The 16,495-nt window shown below is 47.2% G+C and overlaps 1 protein-coding gene across 1 annotated transcript in view; it reads right to left on the bottom strand.

The window, feature by feature from the left end:
• Positions 1–378: 378 nt before the first annotated feature.
• The window catches only part of kbtbd12 (kelch repeat and BTB (POZ) domain containing 12), a 73,978-nt gene continuing 57,861 nt past the window's right edge, over positions 379–16,495 (bottom strand). Inside the window, exon 6 of the mRNA XM_041192409.1 lies at positions 379–414. The gene's annotated coding sequence lies outside the window, so the exon portion shown is untranslated. The remainder of the gene's footprint in view (positions 415–16,495) is intronic.

The following is a 16,495-nucleotide window of genomic DNA, read 5'->3' on the forward strand; positions in this document are numbered from 1 at the left end:
GGAACATCAGACATGTCAGTCCTGGGTTGAGTATCCTCAACAGGAAACTCAGACCCGGTCATGGTCACTGGTGAAACCAAATCTTGGTGATTTGTCTCTCTCTTCCATAAATGGTCCACATGTTTATGGATGATCCATCCTTCCACCTCCACGTGGTAAGACAGAGGTCCAGTCACCGCACTTATTTCACCTGGTAAGCACTTTGGTCCTTCCCCGAAGTTCTTCACGTATACCGGCTCTCCCACGGTAAATTTCCTCTCGCGATTATGCCAGTCATGTCTAGTTTTTTGGCTTTCCTGACTCCTTTCCACCTTCCCCTCTAAATTTGGCATTATTAAGCTCAATCTCATCCTGAGATGGTGTTTCAACAATAACTCGGTAGGTGTGACACCTGTTGTTGTGTGAGGGATAGTCCTGTAATGAAAAAGAAAGCGTGCTAGCTTGGTTGTCAAAGAATCGCCAGTTAGCATTTTCATGCCTGTCTTGAACGTTTGAACTGCCCTTTCAGCCAGTCTGTTTGAGGAATGGTAGTACGGTACAGTTTTCACAGGAGTGATACTGTTGAGGCTGACAAGCCGTTGAAACTCGTAAATGCCATGCCGTTATCAGAAATGACTACTTCTGATAGGTTGTGAATGGCAAAACTCTGACGTAGTTTCTCAATTGTAGCAGCCAACGTTGGTGACTTCACCTCATATACATCCAACCATTTTGAATGGGTATCGACAATGAGCAGAAACATTGTTCCCAGGAAAGGCCCAAAGTAGTCAATGTGTAACCGCACCCAGGGTCTACCTGGCCACTCCCATGGGTGTAACAGAGCTGTCACTGTCAACTTTTGCAGTTGCTGACATTGCACCAAACTCCCTATTTCACCATCCATCCCAGGCCACCATTGATTGCTGTGTGGTATGGTCTCCATTTGGGATATTGATGGATGGGCACTGTTATGACACAGCAGTTGGTAAAGCTGAGTTATTTAAAAATCCCAGAGGGAAACTTTAAACAACTGTCATAACCTATAATTTTAAGTGGTATGTTTGAGAAGAACTCTAAATTCAGGAATCAGACCACCAGTTCTCAAGAGGTTTCATGTCAAAATACATGAGATATTTATTAATTTACACAACTTAAATATATACACATGGCTACAAATTACTACTAACATAGCGTTTTAATAAAATCCTGAAATAATCTCCATTAAGGCAACAGCAGCCCATGGACTTTAAGCAGACACCAGGCAAAGCATTTTCACCTTACAGATTCAAAATGAAGTTCCTTTCACTTTGGTTCCTTTGAAGACAGTTGTAGGCTTACAGGCTTTGACCTTACATTGCTTCTGCCCTGCACACACAAAACTGCTATCGGTTATACCCAGCACGTCTCATTGAATATAAATTCTCATTGTATCACCAGCCCCTTTGAACTCCACCTCTTCTAACAATTAAACCCCTTTCATAGTACCAATTTTATTAGTAATATAAACATATTGCTTGGTTTCTGCTAGCTAGGTGCCAGATTTCACTCCCCTTCTTGAATGCGCTATTCAACAAAATGCAAATGCATTCTACCTCTCTTACATCTCAAAACTAGTATACATCAAAGCACCCAGACTAGCTGATTTTAATCCAATTAAGACACACCCACAAACCAACCCTCTATTTAAAAAATAATAATTTCCAATAAAGTTATATACATTAATAGCTTCATGACAGAACTGTGCAGTTCAATTAAAAGTGGTTCCCTTCCCTTTGGAGGAACTATTACTCGTGCTCCCCACAACAAGATACCATCCTGGCTTGTTATTTCATGTCTTCTGTTGAAGTACAGTTTCATCAGATATGGGCTCCTGTGATCAACCGTGTAGCGCTTGCTCTCATACCTGAGATAGGACTGAGTCCCAGCTTGTCCAGTCTCTGATCTGTCGAGCACATACTGGTGAGCAATCTAAGAAATTTAACAAAGAAACAAGTTCCTGTGGAACTGGCACGTACTCATCATTTTCTCGTAAAGGCAAATAACTAAGGTCATCGGCGTTTGCGATGATTTCCAGGCGTGTGTATGGACATGTATTCATTTGCTGCCAGAATTAAAGCCCATCATTATGTGCTTGCTGAAGCTATGGGTGGTGTAGCCTTGTCCTCACTAAACAACCCTAACAATGGTTTGTGGTCTGAAACGATTGTAAAATGACAGCCGTGTACGTACTGGTGAAATTACTTGACACCAAAGATGATGGACAGGCCTCTTTTTCTATCTGCGAGTATCCCTTTTCCGCTTTAGTGAGCAGTCCTGATACGTAACCTATCGGCTGCTCTGTGCCATCGTCCATCCGATGAGAGAGCACTGCTCCCACTCCGTAGGGAGATGTATCACATGTCAGCACCACTTCTTTCATCTGGCCATAATGCACTAACAGATTGGACGAGTGCAACAATTATTTCACCTTTATGAAAGCTTCCTTCTGGGGCGTGCCCCCTCCCCCACCCCCAAGACCATCATAATAATTGATCATTCCTAGGAATGATTTGAGCTCGGAGGTGTTCTTTGGCGCAGGTGCCTCTCTTATGACTCTCACTTTCTCCTCAACTGGGTGGACGCCCTGTGAATCTACCCGGTGACCCAAATAGGTTACCTCCCTCGCTTGGAATGTGCGCTTTTCTTTTTTTAAACACACTCCAGCCTGCAAGAAACATTTTAAGACTTCTTCTAAGTTTGCCAAATGCTCCTTTTCAGTGAATCCTGTCACCAATACATTGTCTAAATAGACTACAACCGGGGGGCAGTCCCTGAAGTAAGCTTTCCATTGTTTTCTGAAAGATGGCACAAGCAGAGAAGATACTAAAAGGCAATCGTGTATATTGGTACAACCCTCTGTGGGTATTAGTTGTGAAAAATTCCCAGGAGGCATTATCCAACTCTATCTGTTGATAAGCATGGCTCATGTCAAGTTTGTGTACGTTGTCCCTCCTGCTAGCTGGGCACACAGGTCTTCGATTTTTGGAATGGGGAGCCTGTCTAGCTCAGCTACTTGATCAACCGTCAGTTTGTAATCTCCACAAACTCGGACACTTTGGTTGGGTTTAAGGATTGGGACAATGAGTGCTGTCCATTCTGAGAACTGAACAGGTTATATAACGCCCAGTTTCTCTAGTCTGTTCAGTTCAATGTCGACTTTTTCTCGCAGAGCATATGGCACCAGTCTCACCTCTATGAAGCGAGAGGTTGCTTCTGGATCCACATGAACCTTGGCCTGCAGGCGCTGGATTGTCCCCAGTTCATCCTTAAAAGACAGTAGCGTACTTTCTAAGTAGCTCTGGTAGCCCAACTGGAAAATGTCAGCCCATTCTAACTTAATTTCCTTTAACCAACTTCGGTCCAGGAGGCTTGGCCCTTCACCTTCTACCACCATCGAGGGTAACTTTGCCGATTGGCTTCCATAATGGATAGTTACTCTGCTTATGCCTTTTACTTGAATATCTTCACCCGTTTTTAGCTTGGAGGCTGTTTCTTCTAAACTTAATTGATGTTCACCATTATTCAAATATCTGAAGGTATGTTCCCCAATTACTGTAGTGGAGGCTCCCGTGTCCACTTCCATTCTAACAGGTTTGCCATTTACTTTTGCTGTGTCAAATATTGGTTCTGTCTTTCCAACTTTTAGATTAAGCAACGAGTAAATGTCAGAATTTGTTGTTTCAGGCTCTTCTACATTGTAGATTTCATTGGGCTTCTCCTTTTGTTTACAAGCCTGCCTGAATCTTTCCTTGCACTGCCTCATCATATGTCCAGCTCTGAGGATGGTAGCATTCAATTTTTTTAAATGGCCAATTGTGAAACGACTGATTATTTCTACCTCTAATAAAATTATCATTTGATTTCGCTGCTGTTATTTTTCTTTATTCTTCGGCTAGTGTGGGCTGTTTCCCGCTTCTCGGCAGAGTCTCACACCTCTTTCAGCTGAGGTTTCCTACCTGATGTGAAGGACAGCACCATTTTGCACACTCTGTGAATCTCTCACTGCACTTTCCATGGCCAGCGCTATCCCTAGCGCCTTCTTGAAGTCCAGATTCACCTTGGACAATAATCTTTTCTGAGTAGTGCCCTCATTCACACCACACACTAAACGATCTCTGAGCATGTCGTTCAGAGTCGTACCGAACTCACAATGTTCCATTAACTGCTTCAAATTTGCGGTGCAGCATGCAATTGTCTCATCTGGGTCTCTATTTTGTGCATTAAACCTGAACCTCTGCATCGTGACTGAGGGCGTTGGTTGAACTGTCCACCAGTTCATCGAAATTCTTTGAATCCGGGGCACTGATCGCCGTCAAACTTCGAATCAGACTGTAGGTTTTGTTCCCACAGGTTCTCAAGAGGATCGCTCGCCTCTTCTCTTCACCTATCGCTTGGGTGAGGATCGCTTGAGGATCGCTTGAAAAAAGAACGTGAGGCATTCTATGTATTGAGACCAATCGTCTGTGGTTGGTTCAAAAGGATCAAGTTCCCTAACTTGTTGAATTTGAGGGGGATAACTTCTTCAATTCTAATGGAGCATACTACTTACAATTGCTGGGTGAGGTACAGTGCCGATTTCTCTTTAACTTGATTTCTTCTCTTCAGTCCTGTTTTATCCTCATCGCCAGTTTGTTGTCAGGTGGCCGAGTTATGCTTTTAATGAATGGGTTGATCTGAAGGCACTTATTAGGTGGAAACTTAAGATTTATTTACAATATACTCAGCAGCAACTACATATGTGCTTTCAACTTCACTACACTGACTCCTGAGGTAGCCCCCGTTACTCTCCTATTGGTTACTACATATCATGTGATCTTCCTTAACAAGTATTATTCTTAAAGGTACATTACACACTAAATAAAACCACAATTACTACAGCCTGAAATCAAAGTCCTCACAGACTTTGAAAATAGAGCCATCCAGCTGGCCAATGATGATCTGGACCGGTCCTGTGCTGACAGTGAGGCCAGTGGTGCTCAACCAAGTGAGGATCCAGCAGTGCAACATCCATCAGATGACCATGCTGCTCATTGGTTCCCTTGTTCTGCAGTCCCCTGCCATGCACTAACTATCTCCCCTTGCTTTCACAGGCACATCTGGGAAGTAGCCAAGGGGAACCATGACCCAGGTCCTTGACCCAAGCCCCAAAGATACCCCTGAAGAAGGATCTGATGACACCTTAACTGAAAACCCGTCACAGCACTCACCCACACCCTCCTCCAGAGGAGAGGCACACACTTCAGTGGGATCTAGTTCTAGAGTGGCTTTGGGGTCACAATCTGGTGAGCACATCGCACTGTCTGATCCACGGCAGGCGGAGGCAAGGACTTCCCAGATGTCCGGCACTCGGAGGACTGCTGGAGGCCAGAAATCTGCTGAGTCCGAGTCAGGTGAGAAGCCTCTGGGCTTGGTCATGTCACAGTTGCCGGAGCTGTAAAGGCAAGCTCGGGAACATCAGGAAGGGATGTCCACTGCACTCCTGAGATTGCAAGGCAAGATGGAGGAGTCTATCCACCTTCACTCTGAGGTGATAGTGCCAGCTTGCCAATGCACTGAGGTCAATGCTGGTAGCATGGCGGCCACTATAGAGACCTTGGTCCAGGACATTGGTCCTGCACTGCTGCACAGGCTGAACTCCATCGCTGATGCCATAGTTGGCATCCAGCAGTGCCAACACGAGAGGGGTGCTGGGCAGCTCAATCTCACTCCAGCTACCCCTTCCGCTCACGGAGTCAGCCAGGGGCACTCGGGCACCCATAGGGAGGAGGATCAGCAGGTGCACACCCCAGGGCCCATCCATCCAGGTGACACTGGGAGTGTCCGGCCCATCCGCATCCCCTCTCCCTGTGACCTCAGCAGCTCCAGCTCCACAGGCCGAGGAGGATGCAGCTGGTCCACAGCAGGTTCCCGATAGCAGGCTGGGGCCCTCCAGAGGATGCCCGCCAAGGTCATCACGGATAGGGCGTCACACTCAGCAGGCTGCCTCCACCTCCCCTGTGGATGTCCGGGGTTGGGTTGGGGGGTGGGGGGGCACAAGACCTAGCGGCAGAATGTCTCCCTGCCTTTGGCTCCATTATGCTGAGCAGTGTTCATGTCACTCAGATGTGAAACCTTGGTTCCTGTGCAAGATAAAGGCAGTTGTCTCAGCCCAGATCCTCTACCCTGTGCAGTGTGTAACTTTCAGAACAAAGTGATGGTCCAGCCTCACACTCACTGGAAACATTACTGATGCCTGCACCTTGGTGGTTCTGGTCATTGCTGCCAGAATGTAGTGGGCAGGTGCCACAGAGTTCTCTCATTCTCTCTGTGTGCTCCCAGCACCTTTAAGGTGGGGCTGTCCCCCATCTCTTCAGCACCTGTGACCAGTGATGCTGTGTTCCAGCTCCTGAAGGGCTCAGGTGCTGAAGGCGGACAAAGGATCAGAAACTTCTAAAGTTTCATGGCTGTACTTCTATGATGTGACCCTGATCACAGAGCACAAGCGAGCTGCCCTCGGCCAGGCAGGAGTCAGACATTCACAGAGGCTAAGTGAAGATCTATGGAGTGTCCTCACTGCACATTGTCATCATCCTCCTGGAATCTAGCGACTATAAGGGCCTACGCTGTGTCCTCATGAAAGGAGCATTATCACCGAGGGTATGTGCACTGCCATTAGCCACACGGGAGTCAATCGTTCACAGATACAAGGTGAGAATGTCCAGATTGTCCTCACTGCATCTCGATATCCTCCATGAATCTTGTGGCTTTGAGGGCCTCCTGAGCGTGCCTGCCTTGTCTGGCCAGTGTGATGGGTTCATCGCCGGCGTTCCTCGCCTCCGTGAGTCTCATCGTCGTCATCCCCTTTCAACGTCCTCCTCATCGGAGGAGATGTACAGCTCCTCCATCTCCTCCTCAGCCAGGTTGTCCCCCCCAACCTTTGCAGCGCCAGATTGTGGAGCGTGCAGCAAGCGACACCCTCTGGGGACCGTATTGCAGGGCTCCACCAGACCTGTCAAGGCACCGGAACCTCATTTGCAAAATGCCTATCGTTTGCCCCACCAAAGTCCGGGTTTTTTGGCGTGAGCTTCGTTATACCGTCACTCAGCTGCAGTCTGAAGCCGCCACACGGGTGTCATCAGCGTGGCCTCTGCGGGTAGACCTTGTCCCCCAGGAGACAACCCTGCAGCCTCTGTGGACCCTGGAAGATGTCAGGGATTTTAGACCTGCTAAAGATGTAGGAGTCGTGGATGATCCCTGAGAATCCTGTGCAGACCTGCAGGATGTGTGTGGTGGTCGCACACCAACTGAACACTCAGCGGGTGGAAGCCCTTGTGGTTGACATAGTTCTCTGCTTGTTGCCGTGGAGATCTAAGTGCCACGTCAGAGCAGCCGATGGAACCCTGCACCTGTGGGAAACCTGAGATCTGCACAGATCCCAGTGCTCTCGCTTCCTGGCTTTCCCGATCCCAGGTGAAATGCACAGCGTTCTGTGCCTTCACAAAGATGGCGTCCATGACTTCCTGGTTACACTTGTGGGTGGAGGTTTGTGAGGTCCTGCACAGGTCACCTGTGGAGCCCGGGAAGCAGCCACTGGCCTAAAAATTGAGCTTTGCGTCACTTTCACGGCCACTGGCAGTGGATGCCCTCCATGTCCCTGTGGTGCCAAATCCTGCAGTTGGTGGATGTGACCAACCAGTTCCTTAGACATACCCAGTCCTCGGTGACACTGGTTCTTGGTCACCTTTAGGAATAACAAGTGGCTCCAAAGACCCTGGATCCCATGAGGCACCTACGAGCGATGGCTCTCTGTGGATCTTCAGCTGCAGGCACAGCAGGCCCTGCCGCTCCTTCCTTTTAAGGGAGGTGCTCCTCCCTTTGCCAAGCCAGGCACCTCTGCCACTCTCTTTTTCTTCTTCTCTGCTCCCTGTAAGCCATTAGACATACCGTTAAATCACCAGGCTCCATGATCCTGATGTTCTCCTCCTGCAGGATCAAAGAGAGAAACATATGGGTTAGCATGGGTGTCCTAAGAACCCCTCTTGGTTAAATCTGAAGGCCCCTTCATGCGTGCAGGAGAGCGCTGGTCACCACTTGGATGACCAGTGGGTAGTGCGCTGATCGGCTGTCCGAAACCCCACCCACCTCCGTCCCACTCCTCCTGACCGATTGGCAGCAGCTTTGCCCATTGGACTGCAGGCTGTGCTCTCAGCTCAGGCACAGGCATTCTCCTAACCCGCACTGCAAAGGCTGCACTGTTAGCTTGAACCACGGGGGAGACTGGTCCAAACTTTAATAAAGACATTGCAAAGGACTCTCAGCGCCTCCACCAGTGACCGTGGCCATCTTCCACAAGGGGATTCTACAACTTGCCCATTGGGCCAATTGCTCTGCTGACCCCTAAAACGCATTTCAATTTGCAGGTCTGCGCTCAAAGAGTGAAGAGTTCTGAAGCATTTGGGGGCATTTTCATGCTTTTGCCTCGCTTGAACGGGTAGAAAAGCTTCAGAGGCCCTGACTCTTTCAATGAACCGTCTCAGCTGGGGAAGAATGCTCACTTTCCACAGGCTTTTCCAAGTGCATGGCTGCTTCCTTCACCACCACCGCCACCCCCTCCCCTCCCCCATGCCAACCCCCTGGCAGGTTCCTGAGCGCCTCCTTCAGTCTGTGCTGCCTTGCCTCCCACCCTAGGAGCCCTGGCCTGACCCACACTGGAGCCCTTGCCCAGGCACCGCACTGAAAGCCAACCAGACTTGCCCGTGCCCACCCACCCCCCCACCCGAATGTGCTGTGCCTCTTCCTCGATGTCTTATGAGTGAAGTTGGCGGGTGCTGCGTAAGGTTGTGCGCACTCACCTCCGAGTGCCCCTCGGAGCTCAGCTCGCCAGGCGCACCCCTTTAGAGGCAGCGGTGAAGCCGCCATTCTGAAGTCACGCCGACGTGGGCGGGTAATCCTGACCTGGAGGATGATTTCGGTGAGCAGGGCGATGCCAGAGCATTGAAATCAGGTTCCCGATGAGTGGCGGCAGGAAATGCCATTGAGGGGTGGAGTGGATGATCACAAACTGGTTTCACTGGGTGCGAGACTGATTTTTAGCCTTCTCGCCATTTTGACCCCACCCCCCTCTGCCGTGATGCCCAATGCTAACTGGAAACGACAGCGGCAATCTCAGCCCTGTCGACCCCTCAAAGTCCCCCTTACTAACATCGGGGGGCTAGTGCCAAAATTGGTGAGAGCTGTCTCACAGACTAGTCAAGCAACAGCCTGACATAGTCATCCTCATGGAATGATACCTTACAGATAACATCCCAGACACCACCATCACCATCCCGGGGTGCATACTGTCCCACCGGCAAGACAGACCCAGCAGAGTTGGTGGTACAGTGGTGTACAGTCGGGAGGGAGTGGCCCTGGGAGTGAGTCCTCAACATCGACTCCGGACCCCATGAAATCTTGTGGCATCAGGTCAATAAACATCCCTGGCAATAATTTTCAAATCCTCTCTGGCCGCAGGTGAGGTGCCAGAGGACTGAAGGACTGCTAACGTTGTCCCATTATCAAAAAAGGGAGGAAGGGATAGACCAGCAAATTACAGACCAGTCAGTCTAACCCCCCCGTGGTGGGGAAGTTACTAGAAAGAAGTCTGAGGGACAGATTATATCTGCATTTGAAGAGTCGCGGATTAATCTGGGATAGTCAGCGTGGATTTGTTAAGGGAAGGTCATGTTTGACAAATTTGATCAAATTTTTTGCGGAGGTAACCAGGTGTGTAGATGAGGGTAATGTATTTGATGTGGTCTACATGGACTTTAGCAAGGCTTTTGATAAGGTCCGTCATGGCAGACTGGTCAAGAATGTAAGAGGCCACGGGATCCAAGGCAAAGTGGAACATTGGATCCAAAATTAGCTGAGAGGCAGGAAGCAGAGGGTGATGGTTGAGGGATGTTTCTGTGAATGGAAGTCTGTTGCCAGTGGAGTTCTGCAGGGCTCGGTGCTGGGACCCTTGCTGTTTGTGGTGTACTTAAATGATTTGGGCTTAAATGTAGGGGGTATGATCAAGAAGTTCGCAGATGGCACGAAAATTGGTAGGGTGATAAATAGTGAGGAGGATTGCTGTAAACTGCAGGAGGATATCAATGGACTGGCCAGGCAATCAGAGCAGTGGCACCTCCCCCCAAGTCTTTATCCTATGTATTTATAAGTTATCCCAGTTCATTCCATGTGGTAGGCTCTATCACTGCGGGCAAACTTTGTTGATTTGGAGGTTGTTCTGGTATCCAGGTGCCTTTTTATCCTCTTTTTCCATTCTTTGGCATTGAATCGCTCTTTGTCGATTCCCCAGCTGTAGTGATATATGACAGTTGGTTTATCCTGCTCGTTGTGGGGCTGACGAACTCTGAGCTTGTCTCTATAGTGTGCTTACCTCTTCCTCCGCCGTGCAGCTCGCCGTGATGCATGCTGGGATGGAAGATGTCTCTTCCTGCTGTGAGAGTGCGACCTAGTAGTAAGCTCAGCTTTGCGTGTGGCTGTGTGGTGTGCTGTCATCAATGGATGGCTACTACTCGGCTCCAGCATCGTTTATGGCACTGTCATGCTGGCTGGGGATTGTAGCGTCTGCTCTGTGGTCTCAGAGTTTATCTCTCCAGCTGGCATCGGAGCCCTGATTGAGGCTCTTCTCATTGCTGGTTCCTCTCTTGATGTGGTAACCTTCTGAGTGGTTGACTGGTCTGACCAGTAAGGGGTTTCTGGCACCTGTAGTAAAAGTGGACCATCTTGCTCTGCAAAGACAGAAGACAATTCAGAGCTCAAGAGCAGGACTGCAGGGAGGATGAGCCAACTGACCAAGGCACCATGGTACAGGGAACCATTCAAGTGGGGGGAGGAAATAGGAGGGTAGTAGCGGTAGGGACAGTATAAATAGGTGGGATAGATACTGTTCTCTGCAGCTGTAAGCATGAGCCCTGAAGGCTGTGTTGCCTGCCTGGTGCCAGGGTTGAGGACATCTCCTCAGGACTGGAATGGGAGGGGAGGGATCCAGTTGTCATTGTCCAAGTTGGTACCAACGACATTGATAAGACTAGAAAGGAGGTCCTGCTGAAAGAATTTGAACAGTTAGGAGCTAAGTTAAGAAGCAAAACCTCCAAGATAGTAATCTTGGGATTACTACCTGAGCCACAGGCAAACTGGCATAGGGTAAATAAAGTCAAGGAGTTAAATGCATAGCTCAGAGATTGGTGTGGGAGGGATGGGTTTCAGTTCATGGGGCACAAGTACTGGGGTAGAAGGGAGCTGATCCGGTGGAACGGGCTTCACTTGAACCGTGCTGGGTCCAGTGTCCTGGCGAATTGAATAACTAGGGGTGTAGAGAGGGCTTTAAGCTGAATAAAGAGGGGAGGGTTCTGGAAAGGGGATACGTAGGCTTACAAAGCAAGAGGACATGGCAACCATTCAGGGCAGCTATTTAGGTAATGATGCCCAGAGTGTGAGAGGAAGGGACAGAGTGTACAAACATAAAAAAAACAGCAGCAAATAGGGTCAAAAAGGGAAAAAAATGGCTCTTTATTTAAATTCACGTAGTATTCAGAACTAAATGAATGAATTAACAGCACAAATAGATATTAATGGGTATGATCTTATAGCCATTACGGAGACATGGTTACAAGGAGATCAAAGCTGAGAACTAAATATTCAGGGATATGTGACTTTTTGAAAGGACAGACAGGAAGGAAAGGGTGGTGGGGTAGCTTTGTTAGTATGAGATATGGAATAAGTACGATAGCAAGAAAGGATCCTGGATCAGAAGATGTAGAATCCATATAGGTGGAGGTAAGAGGGGAAGAAGACACTGGTGGGAGTAGTCTATAGGCCCCCTGACCATAGCTATAGTGTAGAACAGAGAATAAATCAGGAGATAATGAGGGTATGTAAAAAATGTAATAGCAGAGCATTTAGAAATACGTAATATAATCAAGCAGAGTCAGCAAGGCTTCATGAAGGGGAAATCATGCCTGACAAATTTATTAGAATTCTTTGAGGAGGCAACAAGCAAGATAGACAAATGGGAACCAGTAGATGTAATATATTTTGATTTCCAAAAAGCATTCAATAAGGTACTGCACGTTAGGCTACTTAATAAGATAAGAGCCCATGGTTTGGGGGTAGTATATTAGCATGGATAGAGGATTGGCTAACTAATAGAAGTCAGAGAGCTGGGAGAAGGGAGGCTGTTTTTGAGATGGCAACCCTGTAACTAGTGGAGTGCCACAGGGATCAATGCTGGAGCTTTAATTATTTACAATATATATTAATGACTTAGATGAGGGAAGTGAATGTACTATCGCCAAGTTTGCGGATGACACGAAAATAGGTGGGAAAGCAAGTGGTGAGAATGACACAAAGAGTCTACAGAGGGATATAGACAGGTTAAGTGAGTGGGCAAAAACTTGGCAGATGGAACATAATGTGGGAAAATGTGAGGTTATGCACTTTGGCAGGAAGAATGTTATTTAAATGGAAAAAGACTGCAGAAGGCTGCAGCACAGAGGGATTTGGGAGTCCTTGTACATGAATCCCAAAAAGCTAACATACAAGCTCAGCAGGTAATAGGGAAGGTAAATGGAATGTTGGCCTTTATTTCAAAGGGGATGGAGTATAAAAATAGAGAAGTCTGGCTAAAACTATACAAGGCACTAGTTAGACAACACTTAGAATACTGTGAACAGTTTTGGTTCATTGGAGTCAGTTCAGAGAAGGTTCACTAGGTTGATCCCGGGGATGGAGTGATTTTCTTATGAGGAGTGGTTGAGTAGGTTGGGCCTCTCCTCACTGGAGTTTAGAAGAATGAGAGGCATCCCTATTGAAACATATAAGATTCTTAAGGGGCTTGACAGGGTAGATGCTGAGAGGCTGTTTTCTTTTGTGGAGAGTCTAGGACCAGAGGGCGTAATCTCAGAGTAAAGGGTCACCCATTTAAAACAGAAATGAGGAGGAATTCTTCTCTTAGAGGGTAGTGAATCTGTGGGATTCTTCGCTGCAGAGGGCTGTAGAGGCTGGGATGTTAAGCATATACAAGGCTGAGATAGATAGATTTTTAATCAGTGAGGGAATCAAGGGCTATGGAGAAAAGGCAGGAAAGTGGAGTTGAGGATTATCAGATCAGCCATGATCTCACTGAATGGCAGAGAACTCTTGATGGGCTGAATGGCCTACTTCTGCTCCTACATCTTATGGTCAGGAGAATTGTTCTTGTTTGAGCTCTTGGGGACTTGCAGCTCTGTATAATTTTTTGATAGTGGTTGTCTTGATATCCTCGACCACTTTGAGGAGATTCAGGGCTGCACAGGCATCTGTGCTCCAGAGAGAACAGGATGGGTTATGGATGACTTACATCGGCTCCAAGATTTATTTGCTTAATGGCTCCAGAATCATGCCCAGGACTGGGAGTCAGATTCTTCCAGGCTCGTGGAGTGGCGTGTCTGTTTTTTGAAGCCAGAGGTCTCTCAGCCACAGGTCTTTGTCCAATCAGACTGTTACACTGGTTCCCGTGTCCAACTTAAAGTTTGCAAGATGGCCATTAAGCAAGATGTCCGCATTTCAGAATGAAAAACCAGGATCTTTGACCTCACCCTAGAAACAAGGTTGTGTGTCCACTTGGTGTGCAGTTTTGACCTTGTGAATCCTCTTGGGATCTTCTGTACGTTTTGATATTTTGGCTTTGCACAGCTTCCCAATGTGCCCTATCTGGTTAAATTGAAAGCATTGGGCTGAAATTGTTGGACAGTGATCACCCTTGTGGGGGCACTTTGCTCCACAGCATTGTCATGGTCATTCTACTGGTCAGTTAGGGTATTGCTTCCCTTGGCCTGCGGTGTCCCTGTTTCTGTGCTGATTCACTAACTGGACAGTGGAGTTTACTTTGTACCACAGTTTGCTTTCTCCCCTTAACATGGATCTGTGCTGCAAACGGATTTCAGATTGTCTGACCATCTGACTGGCTTTCTCAAGGGTTAGATCTTCCTTCGCTTGAAGCATGTCTGAGAGTGTGTCATCCGCTAATCCTACAATTATTCTATCCCTGATTAGCTCAGGTTTCAGGTCTCTGTAATCACAGCCTTCAGCCATTCTGTACAGCTCATTAATGAAGGAGTTTACAGGTTCTCCTGGCTGTTCGACACATTTATTAAATTTAACCCTTTCAAGGATTTTGTTACTTCTGTGGTTAAAATAAGCAAATGATTCTTGATTCCTTGTTCACCAATAATATTGTCAGCTATTGGGCCTACCGAATAAAGCAGCGTGTTAACTTGTTCGGCTTCTGTCTTTCTATCTAGGCCTGAAGCAATCATGTATCTAAGGAATCTCTTTTTCCAGAATCCCCAGTTTTGTGATTGATCTGGGTCTTGGATACGTCCAAACTGACCTGGAAGAGTCAATTTCTGATCCATGGCTAAAATATTTAAATTACAGATTCAGCTTTAAGAGGTTTCTGAAAATCCAAGATGGCACCGCCATACACTTCGGCACAAAGGGTTTACCCGCTTCTACCCGCTTTTGGTGGGCTCTCACATTAATGGTCTTCGCAATCTCAGCATTTCAACCTTTTCAACAATGGCTGCCTGGATTGACTGGTTAGAGTCTCCCTTGCTTTGGTGCAATGTTCTCGGGTGTTGAAAGCATCAAAGACCAGCTTTAACTGGGTTTTTAAAGCTGACTGCTCAGTTGTGATTAATTTTTTAATTAATTTTTTTCTTTGCTCAGAGTGAGCTTTGCTGCCACGTGTTCAGGTACCGACTCTGGAATCAGGTTTCTTGGGCTACGGTTTAAATGGCAATTTCTGACCATTGCAGTTTTTAACTTTTTTCAGGACATGTGTTGTCCAGGAATTTTAAATTTTTAACTCACCCCTGCAAGGTCTGTTGCCTTTGCACTTTCTGGGTATTGAAGCTGGACTTCCATGTGATTCAATGGAATCTTCTGTTGCAGTGAGGAATTTAATTTCTGTCTTCAGCTTCCAAGCCTTTCTTTGCAACTTTTCTCCAGTGATTTCCTTCTGTGCCTTCACTTCTTGAGCTCTTCATCAGGTCTGAGTGCTTCTTTGATTTTTCCTTCAGGTTTCCACAATTTTAATTTTCTTCTGCGGTCTCTGTGAGATTTTGAGTTGTTCCATTTGCTGCCACCATGTTGTAAGGTGTTGGGTGTAATTTGGTATTAAACTATTTGTAGCCTTAGGTAGTTCAACAGTAAGTATTTATTAACTACTAGAAGCTACAGATATAGGTAACGATCCAAGCTAGGAGCTGTCTCCATGCTTGCTTCTACACACAGCTCTGTCCAACACTACACTGACTCCTAGGTGCAAGTCATGTGTTCTGTTGCATCACCGTGTGGGTGGTACTGTATCCAGTCCCACATTAACCCTTTATGTGCCAGGCCCTTATACTACATCTATAACTCCTGCCGCTGACTGGAAAGGCATCAGGAAAGTTGTGCATGTGCACTTGGCCCAGATTGTAGCCACTGGTGCATACGCAACTGCTCCTGGCTGGCAGCAGGAGTTTGGATCTATCAGAGGCTATGTGATCTCACATTGCATTGGAACCTATAATTAAGTATTTCCCATGGGAATTCCAATGTTAAACTTCAGTCCTGGCATGTGTGTATGTTACCAGTAATACCACCAAGTGGCATTATAATGGGAATTCCGCTGTAGCATCCCTGTGTCACTCTGGCACATTTGCCAGCAACAATTCATCCCAGCTCCCAATCTGTGATGGAATCACAATCTCAGTGAGATTTTATGTGAGTGTTGCTCCCTTGGGCTAGATCTAAAGTATAGTTGTACAGTGAACTTTTACACAGGCTGGGCAGCTTAATTGGTAGATAATGGCCTCTTGATCCCAAAGCCATCATTTTAAGTTGGGTAATTAATTTTTTCTTAAATATTTTAGTCAAAATACTTTTCGGACCTACTCCCGCTCCTACTTCTTGTTTTTTTTATGGCAGCTGCCTGGAAGTAGCTGGAAGACAGGGGTGAGGCCTCTTCTGCCTATTCAGCTACAGCTGCAACCACAGACTGCACTGTGGGGGCCTTTTCCCTCCAAAACGGTGACCTGGTAGCTATGGTCCTTTTTTATTTTAAAGTTGCTGAGATGACACCTCTAGATGGCAGCAGGTTGTAAAGGGAGGCTGTAGCTTCTCCCGTGGTGGAGGGCCTCCTATTGGCCCTCCTGCTTCAAGAGACTGTCCACTGTTCTTAATTGAATGGCGAGCAGTGCCGTATTAGCGCCACACAAGCGCCAGGCAATTACCATCTCAAACAAGGGAGAATCTAACCATCTCCCCTTGATGTTCAATGGCATTACCATTACTGAATCCCCCACTATCAACATCCTGGGGTTACCATTGATCAGAAACTGAACTGGCCTAGCCACATAAACACATAAATACAAGAGCAGGTCAGAGGCTAGGAATCCTGCATTGAGTAACTGACCTCCTGACTCCC

The sequence above is a fragment of the Carcharodon carcharias genome, chromosome 7, assembly GCF_017639515.1.
Source record: "Carcharodon carcharias isolate sCarCar2 chromosome 7, sCarCar2.pri, whole genome shotgun sequence".
Taxonomy (NCBI): Eukaryota; Metazoa; Chordata; class Chondrichthyes; order Lamniformes; family Lamnidae; genus Carcharodon; species Carcharodon carcharias.